This window comes from Meleagris gallopavo, chromosome 3 (genome assembly GCF_000146605.3).
Source record: "Meleagris gallopavo isolate NT-WF06-2002-E0010 breed Aviagen turkey brand Nicholas breeding stock chromosome 3, Turkey_5.1, whole genome shotgun sequence".
In the NCBI taxonomy this organism is placed as follows: domain Eukaryota; kingdom Metazoa; phylum Chordata; class Aves; order Galliformes; family Phasianidae; genus Meleagris; species Meleagris gallopavo.
The window spans coordinates 19,522,989-19,540,938 of NC_015013.2; the positions used below are offsets into that span (position 1 = coordinate 19,522,989).

General features: G+C 35.0%; 1 long non-coding RNA gene across 2 annotated transcripts; it reads right to left on the minus strand.

Annotated features, from left to right (window-relative positions):
- Positions 1-51: 51 nt before the first annotated feature.
- LOC104910154 lies at positions 52-17,859 on the minus strand. 2 transcript variants are annotated; one of them, XR_792842.2, is made up of 5 exons: positions 17,816-17,859; positions 17,366-17,423; positions 9,928-10,006; positions 8,740-8,816; positions 52-3,723 (listed from the first exon to the last, which is right to left on the minus strand). It is a non-coding gene; the product is annotated as an uncharacterized LOC104910154 (long non-coding RNA). The 2 variants fall into 2 exon arrangements; XR_792841.2 differs by having other exon boundaries at positions 9,928-10,018.
- Positions 17,860-17,950: the final 91 nt, after the last annotated feature.

Below are 17,950 nucleotides of genomic sequence, written 5' to 3' on the forward strand. Positions count from 1 at the left end.
AAAAGAAGTGTACTGAGAGTAGGCAATTGTTAGGTAAATGATTCAGAATCAATAGACTAGTTACTGTTAGAGAGTTCTTTAACTTATTCCTCTTAATCATGTATTTTGAATTGGCCACAATAAAACAAGGTAAAATTAAATTATCTACTGTTGTAAAACCGATCGGTATTTCAAACACTGATCAATTATATTACATGAAATTAGGGTTCCTATTTTCTCTGCTATAAATTGCCTTTCCTATGAGTTTTAGACTCAATTCTTCTGGTACTTTCTGTGGGAATGTATCTATTCAATTTATGGAGCACTGGAGTGTTTTTCTTTGCATGTGTTTGTATATTTATGTATATGTTTGTATACATACTAAGTCTGTAAAATGCTGACACTGAAGAAAGAAGTTTCAGTTTAAATTAAAAGCATTTGAGCATGCCACCACTAGTCCCCAAAAAAAGGATACTTTTACTCCAGTGTTACACAAGGCTTTTTTTCTCATCTGTGAATAAATAATGTGTTTTCAGTTATATGTTTTTGTCATAAAGCAGTACAATGTGAGTCAGAGTGACTAGCTAATCAGGCTAATACCTGTATTAGGCGCACAACTAATGTATGCTTTATTTTCAAGTGTACATTGACATGTGTGTATAAGATCTGAAAAATTGTAATTTGGTTCATATTTTCAGTAAACATTTTGCAGTATCTCAACAATTATGGCTTTATAAAGAGAAAAAATAGAAGTTCTGCATATCTAAAACAGCTAAGGATCAACAATGTAAATTTTTGAGGGAAAACATACACAAAAATCCTAAGCACTATGAAAGAAGATATCCTTCCTGAGGGGAAAAAAAAAAAAAATAATAATGAAAAAGCACACATACGTACACATGTAACTATGTGTATACATAAATACACATCTCAAGTTAACACTTAATAGAAACATAGAAAAATACTACTGTCTGTACTATTCATTTTATTCATGCTATTGCCTAGAATAAACAGATGGATTTTTTTTCTACTTGGAGCTTAATAAGCTGTTAGCAAGAATTATAAAATAATACATGGCAGTTTACCAGTTTCCAGCTGATAACGACATTTTTTCCAGTACTTACAATGAGCTTTGTGGTAGAAAATATGAAAAATAAGCTGCAAAGAGACACAATGTAGAAAATATGAAGTTCATCAAAATGCACTGATACTTATTGACTATCCCACCAAATGTGCAGCAACAAGTTATTGAAAGGTTTGAAGTCCTGAAATATTTCTTTGCAATGCTTTCATTTAAAACCTAATTTTCGCCTTGGAAAGGTTATTTTTTATGTGTCACTCCAAATTCCCATCTAACTGTTTGAAGATATTTTAAAATAGATTTGTGTTACCAGAAACACATGATGTTTACCAGAACATGATTTTTACCACTTATAAACAGTGATGTTAAGATGGAGCTCTTTAGCCACATAACAGTTAAAACCCAAACCAAGAGAAGAAAATAACCCATCTTTGACCTATGGCATTATTTTAATAACTATTATGTGTGAATATGTCTGCTTTTAAGAAAAATCTATTTGTTTTTTTCTAGTTACAAATCTTCCATCAGTTTATGCTTCTTAATGACTTAAAATACATCAGTATTATATACAAATAATTAGAATTTGTGGAAATAGATATCTGAAGAACTATAGTAAATATTACTAGTAAGAGAAGATCAAGTTTTTTTTAAGACCTCTCTTTCCAATTCTATGAACTCAAAGACTTTTAGTTAAAAATCTTGCACATTTTCTAATTTTACATCTCAAATAGCATTGTAAATAGTTTGAAAAAATAATAAAACACAACAGAACTTTGTTTTGCATTACCTTGTAAAGAAATAAATTATTATTGCAAGGATTCATTTTTACAGAGAGGCACATTTCTACTTAAGGTTTTCTTTTAAATGATCAGCACTGGCATTCTGCACTAAGTTGCTATCAGCTGCATCTATCAAAAAATGGAGTCAATTTGCCAGATATTTAGTAAATCTCTGAAACGAAGAGCCAAAAGAAGGCTTTCTTTGGGATGGTTGGATCAACATTACTCATAATTATTTTTTTTTCCCTGATTTCTCAAGAAGTGCTTATTTATCTGAACTTCTTACAGATGAACCCTCAGTTTATGCATTTCATAAATTTTATTTTATTGCTCAGGAAACATTATCATTGTCAAAAGAAGCAAAAAAGTTGGCCATCTAGTATACTTACAAAAACAAAACAACATATTAATATAGTAATTTTCCACTCATACTTGTCTCTACTGAATAGGTTCAAATAACTTATTTCTCTTATTAAAGAACATATGAGATTTCTGTACCATATTCAATTGGGAAATGGGAATTTCTGTACACTTCTAATTCTAGAGAAGTTTTATGTTTCATAGCCCAGATCCTTTGCACCATAAATCAAAAGCAGTAAACAGTTGTCTCATAAGACATACAAGGTCTGTTAACACCATTTTTAGACTAGAGGTAGAAGTACAGAGTACACTCCTGCGTATGTACTTGTTCTCTTAGATCCAGTAAGCTCTTAAATCACATATTTCCTTGAAATGTGAGAAAATTCAATATATTCAGTCTTCATGAACAGCATAATGAGGAGAAGATTCATCTTTTTCTACTTGAATAATTGGAGATTAAACTCTTCCCAGTAATCCAAATAGCTAATGTGTACAAGCCTCCTCAAGGGAAAGATCTTTCTTGCCCTACCAAGTGATCATCTTGTGATATGAGGCATGAACCTTCATTAGCCTTTATTTAATTTGCACAACTGTGATGTTAGACATATTTCAAGTCTACCCACCCCATTAAACTCAACTGTCTCTTGAAGAATCACTTCATAAGCTGATTTATACACTACAGGAGGTAAATTTCCTTTTTAAAACTACTTCCTTTCATTTAAGTATCCCTTATCTTTTTATGCTGCCAGAATATTAAAGATGTAACAAAGCCTGTCAATATAAACTTAGTAATTCTGTACACCAAATAAGCTTTTTTCTGCTTAATTTATTTATTTAGCAATCCTAAATTCTCTCCAACTTTACAGAAAAAGCTACTTCAATTTTCCTGCTCTGAGCTATGTTGCATTTTCAGATTAATTTTTCTTAAAAGTCAGGAACTAATTAGAGATATTACTGAACAATTATTTTCTAGAAGAAAGTACAAAGCAGTTATGTTGTTTTCTAACTGTACATATTTTTATAACTATTGTATACTGAAAATATTTATTGAGTTATTCACAATGACTCTCATCTCTTTTTATCCTTTAAAGTGTCCTATGCATTCAAAACTCAAAATATGAGAAAAGTTTAGAATGCATTTGTAAACACAATGGTTTCATACTGTCCATTTGTAGACAGAATTAAATAATCTTCTATCTAGAAAGAATCTATGTTTACATGGCTCAGTTTTTCCCATCGAACTTTATAGACTTTGATGTGTTAGGGAAGGAGATAGAAGTTTACCTGCTTCATAAATGTACAAGTCCACTCTTACATGCAGAACCTGGGCCTGAATCCTTTGTAAGAGCAAAAGCTGAAGACTTCAAAAGGAGACAAGCGTTCAGTATGTGTTTCCATACAAGGCTATGCTCTGAGGAGTCATGAATAGTCTTCTTCACTGCAGGAAAACGTAGCCACAAAACTATGATGCTTCACTTGACCCAAGCACACACCTCATGGAAACATGCCGCAGATCTTTATGCCCTGTACAAGAGCATAGAAATCATGCATGTAATTGATGCACTGTTATATTATTAATATGGAATAATGTTGAGAAATCTGTTCTCATAAGAGCGTTCAGTGAGTAATTTTTTTTTTTCTTCCACAGATTTCCTGCTTGGTATTTTTGCATAGTTTTTGTTCACTAATGGAGACACACTCTCATATTTCATATCATATTTATATTTAAATATTGGCATTTTATGAAGTAGATTTAGGTTTATTTTTCTTCCCTTTCTGATTACCTTCTCCAATGTTATGGCGAGGCAGTACAATGAGACTGCACTGTATTTCGTATCAGTTTTGAGAAGTCGTACAGCTCTAATTCAGGAAAAGTCCCAGCACTACTCTGTCAGTATTCTCAACACTCTCAGGAAATATAAATTTTAAAAAATAGAAATAACTACCATGTTCTTCTGGGATGCTCATGTTACCTATTTTTAGTCTCCACAGAGAATTAAAGATCATTTTAGCCCTCTCCTCAGTCTTTTTCTGTTTCTACTTGTTTGAAGATTACAGGTAGTATAATGGCAGGACTTAGAGACCTGGCATTATTACACTTTTTGTCTCAACAACGTAACTGCTTTCCCAGAACTCAAAACATGATTTCTGCAGCTAAGAACACAGCATGTTCTTTCTTTTATAATATGTGGATATGGGAATGTTAAACAGGAGTCTGCTATAAAATATTACCTACCAAGACAGTCTTGCAACAGATGTCTGAAGTGTAAAAATGATTAACAATTTCTATATGCTGCCACTCAGCCATCAGAGTCTATTTCTGTGTGGTACATCTTATTATTGTAATCATTTATTCTTTAGCTGTATTTAGCTGGGAGGTAAAGACAGCACAGATGTCTCGTCTTGAGTGCATCCAGACAACCAGCCATTTATTTATGCATTGTTTTAGACTTAGTTCAAAATGAAAGCAAGTTTGAACCAAAAACTTAGTTCTCCGAAACTACCAATGGATCAAAATTCATAAGCACCTCAAATCTCTTTACAGTACTAGTTTCATTTGGAAGGTGATGTGCGATTTCAGAATCCCTGAAATATTACTATGTATGGGAACAGGAATACACTCTGCTGCAGTATGTGAGGAATACTGATATTAAGTGTGCTCTTATGCTAGTAAAAATTAGAAGATCAAAGAAAATTCTTAAAACTATTTAACCAGTCAGAGCATAAACTTATTATAGAGCAACATATTCCAGAATGATAACAAATCTTTGTTTTAATTGGAACTTGAATCACATTGACCTTTCCTAACACAGAGCGGAGTGTCCCTCTGAACCAACAGCAGCATCTGCATCCTCATTCCACTTTAATCAGAGCTCAATTTGGATTTCTGTGTCTCAGCAATCAGTGCATTGCAGAGCAATGAAACTGCAGAAATAAATGAGATGTTGCCTTGTTCCAGCTGATTAAAACATGATTCAAGGTGACTTTTAGGTGACACTATGAGTTATCAGAACAGCAGTGTACTTTATGAAGGGAAAAAAGAATGTGTGAGGGACACTTATTCTCCCTATCTGAGATAAGTGACAGAGTTGAAATGAGAGCACCGGTGTGTCCATGAAAATATATCAGTGTTTAAAGAATCCTATTATTAGACACAGTGGAAACTACATCTTGGATAAACCTCCCATACTGCGGGTAATTATCACAAGCCAGAATGCTAATTGCTTTTCGATCTGCTCAGTGCCTCCAATGAGTCTTGTTGAGGGCTACTGGGGCTGTACCAGACACTAACACTTAATAAGACAAAGTTTATCAGAGTTCAGTATCAGCTATTATTGAAGAACAGGAACATACTTTAAAATGAAATGAGAGAAAAAAAATAAAGAACTATAGAAAAAGAAGATATATAAAAATAATTATACTTTCTTTTCAGATGCTGAGTCTTCCTCACACATGAAACTTAAGTGAAAATAGTAAAAATTTGCATGTTATTGCTAGTTACTTGAAATGACTTTGTTTAATACTTCTGGCATATTCTTCTGTTTACAAGAGAGAAATGCAGCCATCAGCTAGGTTGCACTGGTTGTGAACAAATTGGTTCACAAGGCTTTTTTTTTTTTAAAGTACAGTTCAGACCTGCAGGGTTAAAAAACCATCAAGGTGCAGAGTCCACAGAATTTATCACATTCTTGTAAGAAGTAAATAAAAATTATTTTCCAGAACTACCTGCCTTCTGTCAACCACCTGAGACTCCAGAAGATACAAAATCAACATGCATTTTTGCAGAATGTCTGCCCACTAGAAGTTCTCTCTCCCAACTGGGAAAATTCCCAAATTTTGTTTCCATTATAAAATATTTACATTCCTAAAATTAGATATTTTCCATATAAAAAACATCAGTCTTGAACTCAAAGAACAATGCAGACAGTTGCCACAGAAAGTATTCCATTCTGAGTATCATTAAAACATGAAAATGACTCTTATGACTCTTACAAATTGTGCTGAGAGCCTGCACAAGATGTAGGGAAAGAACAGAACTCAAAGGTCTCTGCTTCCAATCATACATTAAACACAGAAGAACCTTTCCCTATAAAACAAAGCTGATGGCTCCAAAGAAAGGCAATGGCAACAAATATGTCACTGGGCCATAAGTTATATATTGCACTGATGCATTCTTTGTTTTACATCTTCTTCTTATCTTTGATTTAGATAGGGTAAAAAGAAGTAGTTATCAGGGAATCAGAGGGAAGACTTTTTAACTTCTGCTCTCCAAAAGCCTATCAGTCTCTGTGCTAATGGTTTTAAATGTGAAGGTCAAAAGAGACAAAAAAGAACGCCAGACCAGTATGTTAAAGATCTCAATGTTATTAGCACCAAACACCAAAAGTCATGGTAACTGTGAAGATGAAAGCAAATCCAAATAAAACAAGTCAGTAAACTGCATCTCAAATTTTGAGTGAAGTTATCAGTATTTGTATGTGCTTTTGTGAGTGCATTCACTCACCTTTAAAAGAAAGCACCTTGACAATCTTAAGTTATGATTTAAAAATGGCAGCATATCCAGAACTGTGATTTTAAGCATACTGCTTATAAAGTCAGAATACTTGGACACAAAAGCTCACAAAGAAATGCAAGTCTATGTCAATAGGCTTATTTGAGCCTCTGGCTATCTAGACTTCAAATGAAAAGCTTTTAAGGGTCTCAAACAAAAGAAATAAACAAGTAAATCACATGCCTCACTGATTTAAACATAGAAAATTAATATTAAGATCTTCATGTCATTTGAATTTTCTGTTTCCCTTGTAATCATAACCATAATTTCTTGATATCATACAGCCTAAACCCTACATCACATAGAATAGGCACAAACTTTATTTCTAAGGAATGTTTTTAAGACCTGAATCATTGCATTAACCTCGCATTGCTCCATCTCCAGGGCAATCTTATCCTTCCTTAGAAAAGGTGACCTACTTCTTGAGATGTGGTATAACAATTGTGTTTTACAGTGACAATAAGGAAAGGAAAAGCATTTCTCTTTTCCCTAGAATTGCTTATTTGCCTTAAAAATCCCATCCTCATTCTCTAACTCTTTTGATCCATGTAAACTTCTGACAGCTTTTCTTAATATCAAATATTACAGCAAACAAGATAAATATGCCTCTGAGGTGACTATAACTTTATTCTCTGAATTCTTACTACAATCAGTCAACAAAAATTTTATATTTCATATGTCATTTACCACTACTGTAGGAATGGTGGAGGATTCTGTGAATGAATTTCAAAGTGAAAAAAATTATAGTAGCTGTATGCAATCCTTCATAACAGGAATTTGACAAAACATATGAACAAGATGAAATAGTTTCCTCTCTTTGATACGAACAGTGCACTACTGTTTAAATAAAGGTATGATTTCAGCCAAAATATTTCATCCTTAGAACAGCATTAAATTAGCTATTTGCTCGGTCATATTCTTCTGCTCCCTTTCCCTGAGAATTTAGATCCAGGCACCCATAGAATAAAATGACCTTGGAAGGTACAGGTAGGACACAAGTGGTGTGGCCTACTTGCACCTTGGGGGAGATTATTGGAGGTGGGAGGCCCGATAGTCCCTCCAGTAATAGGTACATGACCTACTGATATTGTAGTCGACACTCCAATCTTCATTGCTAAAGGGACCCCCATCATGTCCCCTGTGGCAGACCAGAACACCCCCCCTTGGTGCCTGATATGGTTACGCAGCCACAGACATCTGACCAGATGGTGAGGTATAGGTCACCAGGACATGCCTCAGTACAAGCCAAAGTGTTGACCCAGGATAGAAATACAACCTGTATCTTGCCCTGGAGAGCAGACTTTACCCCCCTGGTACCCCTGAAACATCTGTATTACTCCCTGTGAGTCTTAGAGCCTTCTGGATCAACAGAAGCAATGAAATGCTCTCCAAGCGTTCCAGTGTTACAGTCAGACCACAGCAACACCCGGTGATGGTCTACATGGGACTGATGGAGCATAGGATGGACCTGCACATGCCTCCAGTAACATCATCGAGCACTGGCCATAAAAGAATATGAACGTTCACCTATCATCACTCATCTTGAATTGTATCAACATGCATTACAACAGAAATTGTATAAGCCTTGTGATGTATTGGATCTCTGCAATAGAGAAAGCTTACCCTTTAGTCAACTCGATCATTGGTTCATGCTGTGAAGGGATGTATGGGAACTGCTGAATCACAGCCTGAACCTCTGATTGATGACCTGAGGTGAGCAACGAGTCAGCCCTGGGAGCACAGATGAAGGCAATTCACCTGTGCTACCCAAAGGGGTGGAGTCTTGCTCCACCTCTCCTAGACCCCATTTAAGAACTGATTGCCTAGGGAGAAGGATCTTTCTTGGAGATTGCTCCTCTTGGAGTCTTCTCAGCAAGCCCAGGACAAGGGTAAGCATTCCATCCATCCTTCTCTAGCATCTGTTTAGCCTTACTTTTTTGTATATTACTTAATTATAACATCCATATATTCATTGATTATATGCTTACCCAATCTCACAATGGCATTTTGAACAATATTGAGGAGGAAGATTGACTTCAAGCAGTAGTTCACTGTTTATCCAAACCTGCATGAAGAAATCAGAAGATGGCTTTGAACACATAGCTCTTAAAATTTTAAGAATGCTGTTTTTACACCATCTTTTTTCTTCTCCATAAGGAAAAATATTGTTAGCACAACTTTAAAATAGAGTGCCATTTAATTATTGAAATTGAAAATTAACACTACTTTTACTATATCAAGTATCATTTTTTGGCAAAAAAAAAAAAAGTAGTAGTACTTAAGATACTGGTATGTTAACTCCTTGATATAATTACTAATTTGTAAGTTACACAGATTTCCATAATTACTTAGATTTACCTAAGTGTGTTTTGGCCATCCAGGAATCTACACTGTCAAATGCACAAAACTGTCAAGCTTTTTTTATCTGTGTACCAAAAATTTCCTAGCATTTGTCAGACAGGCTACATTCTCACACAGAGAGATATCCCAGATTTTTCCATCTCTCACTGTTAAAAGTAAACTTATTTAAAATTATTTTAGATTATAAATTATTTTCATAAAAGATGGAACTTGTTATTGGGATGAAATTTAAAGTTCTCAGTTTTTTGTTTAGGCTCAAAGACAGAAATTATTTTTTCAAACTCCTGAAAAGTCTATTTTGAGGACTAGAAACAATTACTTCATGTCAAGTATGAAGATATTTTTCTTTCAACCTTCTGAAAGCTGGATTGCACCCACCAATCATTTCCCAGGTAGGTTTGAAACAGATGGTAAGCTATTTTGTTAGACTGATTCTTTATACAGACAGGCTGTAGAAAGGAGCATTCTTAATGTTGTGCACACCATTATTATAAGTTACTTTAAATATAAAAAAACCTTACTTTGCTTTTCTATCTATGTAACAAGATGAAAGCAGAGTATCATGTTATTTTTCAGTAATGTATACTACCTAAACTTAATTAGCAGGTTTCTGGATGACACAACAGCCACTGTGTAATTTTAACATTTTAGATAGTGTGGGTGAAGGTTTTGTTCTCAGTGCTGTTTTAGACTACAGCTCTCACCTGGACTTCTATGCAGAGATAGGAAAAAAAACAAACAAGCAAAAAAAATGGCAGTGCCCTGCAGACATTATGCTTCACCACAGTGTGCTATTGCACAGAATTTACACTTACCCTGACATATGAGTTGTATTTTCATGCTGTACAGAATTCCAGGACATACTGACAGGAAGTCAGTGAGGCTACAGCCAATCTGGAAGGAAATCTGAATGAAGAAAATTCCCATTGCAGAAAGCAAACTCTTTGTAAAAGATGTTTAAGTCTATACTGTAGAACTCAAAGAATTTTAAATACAAATTGATATTAAACAGATAAATGAATATTTATGTTTTTGAAGGTTTGATAGAATCTCAGGCAGAAGAGAAGTAATAACAACCAAGTCCATCTAAACTTTGAAGAAGGTCAGAAGCATAAGCCAACTACCTGTTTGTATGTATACAAAATATTCCTGCCAGCAACACAGTGACTTGACAGAAATTCATGTGATCACAGCCAGAGGATACAGCATTCCAGTACACATTCAAAAATCAGTCAGACTTCTAACATAGCTGTTACTTTTTGATAAATATTACTTGCTCTACTTTTCGTCACCAGTAATCAGCAGAGGGCAGTGGCAATGCTGATTAGCAGACTGAAAGGAAGGAGTTTTACCTGATAACCACATATTTGCTCAATGCAGTTGGCAACAAAGATCTATATATTATTTACTGATAAACTACATTTGCTTGTAATAATTTTGTTTAATTCATTCTAGTGCAGTTCAAGTACATGTACTGAAACAGTATTAATGTGATTGTATCTGTAACTTGTTTTTAAGGCATCAGCAATGGGTAGATCACTGTTTTAAACACTTATATTATGCATGTTTAAGATAGACTGATCCAAAGGGAAAACCTTAGTTAGGCTTATTCTGCTTATTTTAAAATATGGTTATGTAGAACATGAAGTACAGGTGCCTGTTTTAATTTGTTGATGATAACTTTCTAATTACTTGAGCTGAAATGAGCATTACCTGGTTTTTATTTTCTGTCAGCTTAAGACAACACCTTCATATAATGCAGCTATATAAAAGCCAGGACAAGAGAAGAAGTTTTCTTTTTGCATGCAAAGATATTTATTTGTTTTATGCTCATGAAGAAGCTATAAACTATTGTAGATGTGTTCTAAAGACAATAATATTTGCATAATTTATAGACACAAATTTACTAAGCAGTTTCATGGTCAGTTAAAGAAAGGACATCTGTATGTCTTCGTTTGATGAAGGCATTTGAAGTTCTATAAACAGGACTCTTTCTAGAGCTCTTCAGTCATAGAGACAGCAACAGAAAAAAAACCTGTAGTTGTTCTTATACCAACCCATCTACATTCGTAATAAAGAAGAAAAGCATCATATAATAAAACAACTGATTTATTTAAAAAGTATTTGCTATGTTTCAATCTAGAATAAAGTTTATTGAGCTCATATAACCAGATTGTATGAGAAGATATAGTATGCACAAGTGATTTTATTCAACTTATTTTAGTAAATCTTCACGCTACCTAAAGTTAGAAGCATTAGCAAATTGATACCCAATATAAATTAAAATGGAATGTCAAATACAAACTTCATATCCACTTCCTTCCTGACTAAAGTCAAAATCCAAAATGTTCGTCCCTTATTTAGAACTTCACTACAGATGAATTTTAATTCACACCCAGAAATCAAGATTTAAGTAACTCCATAAAAATGCAGTGGAACATCTGCTCACAGTCATTTTAATGGTCATGGTATGAAAGAGAAATCTAGCAAATTAAAAATGGTTTAGCTTATGTCTATCTCTAAAAATAATCCATCAGTTTAATGTTTTTTTAGGAGCTCATCCCATCTATGCTGCATTGATTTAAAAAAAAATGCTTATGAGAAGTTAGGTATCATAGGGAAAATATTCCTATATTTTTAATCCTTCTTGAAACATGACAACATATGTCTGTCTAATCTGAACACCTAATCACAAATACAAATTCATTATATTCTCTAGGTGCTAAATATTTCTTAATGCGGTACGTTAAGCTGAAGTATTGAACTGGCATTAATACAGACTACGGTTCATAAGTCAACATTAAGAAGGGGTAAATTGGGTGAAGAAGACATGCTGAAAGACTTCAAATATATTTTTATGCAGTTAAACTAACTCATGCACTTTTTTTAATGTTACAATAAAAATACATAACATTTGACAATGTTATATTCAACAGAGTCAGCAGCTTGCCTTCTAGTTATTGTTACAACTCTACTGCACAGCTTAACAGTTTGCAACCAAAGAACTCAGCAGTTCTGTGGAGTTCTTATTATAGGGTTTCTGAATACATTGCCCCTCTCATTGTTGTAATTGATCTTTTACTTACTTGGTACTATTTAAGCAGAAAGAGATGGACAATTAATGCAGACTCGTGTACCTGTGCTCAATGACTGTGCCTACTAATGCCTTTCCTCTAGTTTATTTGGCAGGTCAATATCAAAAGATTTCCAGAAAGGAATACTGACAAATAACAGAGTGAGAGCATTTTTAAATCAAAAAGGAGAAACTAATGATAGTTATTCTATTTTAAAGGCAAACATTATTTATATTGGAATGATCTCTTACGTAGGGAGAAATGCAGAACATGCAAGATACTCTGATGGCATTATAGAAAGCTGATGCCTTCAGATAAGAATAAATTTCAGCACAATGGTGCACCAATGGCCTGAAAATATATATAGCACACTAACAGCACACGTGGTTTGGAGTAACCACAACTGCAGACTAGAGCTAGACCTGATCTAACTAAAGCTCAGCATTTTAATTTTGTATCAGTCACAGAAGCTGTGATGGATTTTGTATCCACATGTGTCAGTTTGTATATTTTCAATATTAAAAGAATGCAAGTATGTATTAGCTTAGTTAGATTACATAACACATTAGTGTATGGTAACAGTAGTCAACCCACTGAAAGAAGATGGTAGGCAGATACTTTGTGTTTTAGCTATACATAGTGTATACATAGTGTATACTAACACGGGGGAAACATGCCATGACTCCTTCCATCTAGCTCAACTGAAGGACTCCCTATCACTTTGTGCACAGAGATACACGCATACTGGAGTGTAAGAAGTGTCCAAAGAAGTTGCCAGGGAGAAGATTACATAGGAAGACACCATAGAAGTAGAAATGAGTAAAACAATTTAGTTTCCCCAGAATCCAAAATTCATCTGATAGCTGAAACAGCACCTAAATCTGATAGCAACAACAACAACAAAAAAAACAATAGCAACGTGAAGAAACCTTAGGCAAGCTAGATAAGCTAACTAACAAGTAGAACATTTCTAGAGACATCTCTTCATATTTCAAGGACCCACAAAGAATTTTACTGTCTTTTACTAAAAGCAGTACCCATATTTCCACTGCAACTGGAAATGACATAATTAAAAACAGATCAGCCTTTGAGAATAACTGAAGTACTTCATTCTTCCAAACATGAAGTACCTGTTGAAGGTTTTGTAAAAGACTTTACTGCTGTTGTTCAAGGCAATATTAACTTTAACCATTGTAAGGAATGTATTATTGAATTACCTTTCCATAAACTATGGAAAACAGACATTTGCACAGTTTAAGTGAAACCTCATGCTCACATATTTCTCCACAAATGAAGCAGGGGATACCAAGTGGTATAACAGCATAACTAAGGTTCTGATATTCCTTGCAAACATTTTCATAGCAGTCTGCTTATAAGAGCTGAAGCTCCAACTGTACAGCCCTCTAATCTTAGGCCAAGACCAAGTGTTATCCTCCAACTCAGCAGAAATAGACAAGTGTGAAAGATGAGGGTAAAACCCTCTTCACATAATCTGATCCAATGCATGCAATTATGCCTCCTTCTTGTGCCCCATTGAAGCATCCATAGAGATCATCTTGTGGCTCTGGAACAAAGGCAATGACCTTTAGATAAAGTGGCAGAAAGTTATGCTTAGAGTTGGGAAAGCTCCCTCTCCAAGGTATTAGTTTGCTTTCCTCCAAGAATAACACATCACTTTCTGTTTGGCTTGGAAAGGAAAAACTAAGGTACATAAAATTCCCAGTTTGTTTCATATGATTCCTTCAGAGATTTAGAGACCAAATGCTCTCATGTCTTCTGAATATTATAAATGATGAATGTTTAGTCAAGAAATAGTAAAAATACTATGCAACTTCCCTGAAAAATTACAGCTAACCAGGCCTAAAATAACCACAGTTCAGTATTCTCTATGAAAAACAGTTGGTCAGTTCCAAGATTAAGAGGCACAGCATCTTACATGAGTAAAGCTGAGCAATAAATAAAGCAATAGGCTCAGCTAAGCTAACAGTAGCTTAAGATACATAGGCAGACAGTTCTTCATATTTTTAGAAAGAAAATAGTTCACTGCAAACAGAAAGGAAACATCAAATGAGCAGTTTTGAGAGAACTATGCAGTAGCTGCATCCGAGGATAGGATATAGCAGACATAGAAAAGATTTCTAGATATACTTCAGTGCTTGTGTTGTATTTGGAATGTCTCTAACTGAAATGATTTGGCTTCAGCAGTATAGTTACAAGTCCAATCATTAATAGGTGGTTATTAGATCAGTCCAAGTTCATGTGTGATTATCTTTCACAAAGTCTTCTTAGGAAGAAGAATTATGTTTTGGAAGCTTACTAAATAGAATCTACTACTAAAAGAAAAACAAATGTTATTTTAGTAGATCATACAATATTGAGTCTTATTTAATTAAATGTCAATGCCTCTGGCTATCTACAGTACATACTGAACACAAAGTATTTTAAGTCATAAAAAAAAAAATAAATTGAAAGTGTGGGAAAAAAATCATAGTACAACCAGATAACTACAAATTTCTCATGTAGCAAAGACTTGGCTTGCAAGTGCATTTCAGTAGATATGTGTGTGCCCAGAAAGCATCTTATTCATTTGTAAGTTAATGTTTTACTGTTACTTGGTTGGGACAAGAAAAAACAACGTATGAATCCTTTTGAAAATACTGTTGCATACAAAGTTTTCCTGTAGATCTACCTAGACTCCTAAAATGAGAGAAATAATATTTATAGAAAAGAGTCACGTAAATAATAATTAAAAACCCACCTTCATGCAACGTGTCATTCCTAAGGCCAAGATAAAAACAGAGACAAGAAGTAGATCCATTCAGCTGACTGCAATATGTTGCAAGCAGATGAAACATAGGATGAAACATGAGCATTTGTAAAGAATACAGAATGTCATTTTTCAGTCAAGACAAAAAGTGATGTAAAACACCATTGAAATTTCAAGGTTTGTACATACAAATAAGTCAACTTCATCTTTATGGAAATCTACTCAAGTTATGATATGAACAGGCAGTGCCAAGAGAACAGAACTTGTTGCAAAGTATCAACAAAGATGAGATGAGGGAAGATGCAGTGGAAGGTCCACCCACAAGGTTGTCTAGGGTGAGATGGTTGACTTCGCACTTCAAGACCCACTCCGCCAGAAAGGAAAGAAGTGTAGTTGTCATAGGCCACTCTCTTCTGAGAGGAACAAAGGACCCTATATGTCAGCCAGATCCTACATATAGGAAAGTGTGCCACCTATCTGGAGTAACCTATTTGGAGTCTAGGCCAGGGAGATTTCTAGGAAACTTCCTATTTTGATTTGTCCCTCTGATTATTATCCTCTACTGATAATTCATGCTGACAATAATAGCTGAGAGAAGCCTGAAGACTACCAAAAAGGACTTCAGGGGACTGGAGCGGCTAGCACAGAGAGCAAGAGTACAGGTTGTATTTTCTTCTACCCACTCATGGCAGAAGAGGATACTAAGAAAAATAGGAAAGCCCATTTCATGACTATATAGTTGAGAAGCTGGTGCAATCACAGGATTTTTTGTTGTTTTGTTGTTTTTTTTTTGTTTGTTTTGTTTTTACCATGGGGTTACTTGGCACCTGGATGGATAGCTGCTGATGGGTCTCATCTGTCTCAAAGGGGGAAAATGGATCCTAGCCCAGGAGCTAGCAGGACTCACTGACACTGAGAGGTTCTTCGAACTAGATATGAAGGGTAAAGAGGATAGAGGCTTGCTAGAGATGAGCTGAGGGGATGATGGTTTGGGAGTGAGATAATGGGCTCAGCTGAAGTGCATCTACACCTATGCCCACAGCATGGGCAACAAACAGGAGCTGGAAGTCATCGTGCAGCAGGTAAATTGTGACTTATTTGCCATTACAGAAATGTGGTGGAATCACACTCAGAAGTAGAGTGATGCAATGGATTACAAGCTCTTCAGAAGGGATAGGCAAGGAAGGAGAGGTGGTGGCATGGCTCTCCATTCTAGAGTGTTTTGTTGCTGAGCTCAGGGCTGGAAACGTTGAAGCTGAATCTCTATGGATAAGGATCAGGGGGAATGCCAACAAGGCTGATATCCTGGTGGAGGTCTCTTGTAGACCACTTAACCAAGATAAAGAGATAGATAAGATGTTCTAGGAATTGCTGGCAGAAGTTGCACAATTGACAGCCCTTGTACTCATGGGAGACTTCAACTTTGACATATATACACATTGGGTTGATGGGGAAATATTGGTGATAGGTGGATGGTTGTACTGGATGATCATGGAGGTCTTTTCAACCTTAGTGATTCTGTGATTCTATTAGTAGTACTGAAAAAATAAGGCATGTCAAACTGGGCATGCACTAAGGAAAAACAAACAAAAATATATAAAATTTTATCCTGTTCATACACAACCAGAAAAATCATCCTTGGAATTTCTATTCAGATTTCAGAGAAGAGAAAGAAACTTGATGGAATTCATCAAGACTAAAAATGCTAGATTCAAGCAGAAATCAGTAGCAGCATAACTATAGGTTAAGGAACAACATCCTTACCTGAAACAGTTAAGGGAAAGTACTATGTCTGATAGCAAGACATTATCAACTAGAAATTAACCTTGTCATATCGTTTTACATAAGGTAGATGCTACGCAGAGAAAATAAATTGGACTGTAGCTAATTAAATCAAAGGTATTTAACTGCGACTACTTCTGAATGCTGAATTTTGAATAAGATAATTCTATTGGTTGTTCCCAAATAGGTTTGTGTGTTTCGCAGAACTGCAATTGAAAAAAACCTGCACAAAGTAGTCCTCATGTGTGAAGACCCCTATGTATATGCAACACATTCATGACCATAGTATTCTAATTGATGAAAGGCTGCTGAGGAGAAGGGAAAGAAACAGATGCCGAGGGAATTAAGAAGATACAGAGTTGATAAATTTTTTAGCACAACATTGCTACTAGTTGACAAAATGTTGTCAACTGCTGTTGTGAAAATGTGATTTTCACAGCATATGAAAACAAAACAGTGCAGAATAGTCTTAACTGATGCAAGTGGTTAGCCCACAGAATGACATAGACCACCTGAATCATTTATCTATAATTATGTTAAAATATATATACATATATATATATATATATGCCTGCAACATATAGCACTCCCAAACATAGTATCTGCTAGACTGTCAGGATTCTTGCTTACCTATCTGACATTTCAATACATCAGAGTATACGTCCATCTTCTGCAAGGTGTTACAACACTAAAAAAAAAAATGATAGAGTTGCAGAGCTCTTCCAACTTAAGAAGTTCTACGATTAATATGCCAACAGTGTTCCTTTCCCATTGTTGTTATTTAGATGGCACCCCTAGGGAAAACGAAATAACATAACTCATCATAAAAAAGAATAAATACCCTGAGACTGATACATCTTCCCCTGCATTTCTGACTTTTAGAATTAATCCAAAGAAAGAAGAGAAGAAAAAAGAAAAACAAAGGAAAAGAAAAGAAGGAAAAGAATTGACAGAATGCAGCAAAGCTGCAGGGAAAAGATTTCTTATTGTACAATTAATGAATATACAGTAGTATAGCAGAGAGCTTGGCTATGTAGTTGTTATACCAAAGCAGGAAACAGAAAAGATAGGTACACTCACCCATATATAGGCTCACTTGGGAAACTCCGGTGGAGTGGATCTCCAGAAGAGATCTTTCCCCACTCATAGTCAGCTCTTAAATTGGTCTAGGAGAGGTGGAGCCAGGCTCCACCCCTTCTGGCAGCACAGCTGAAT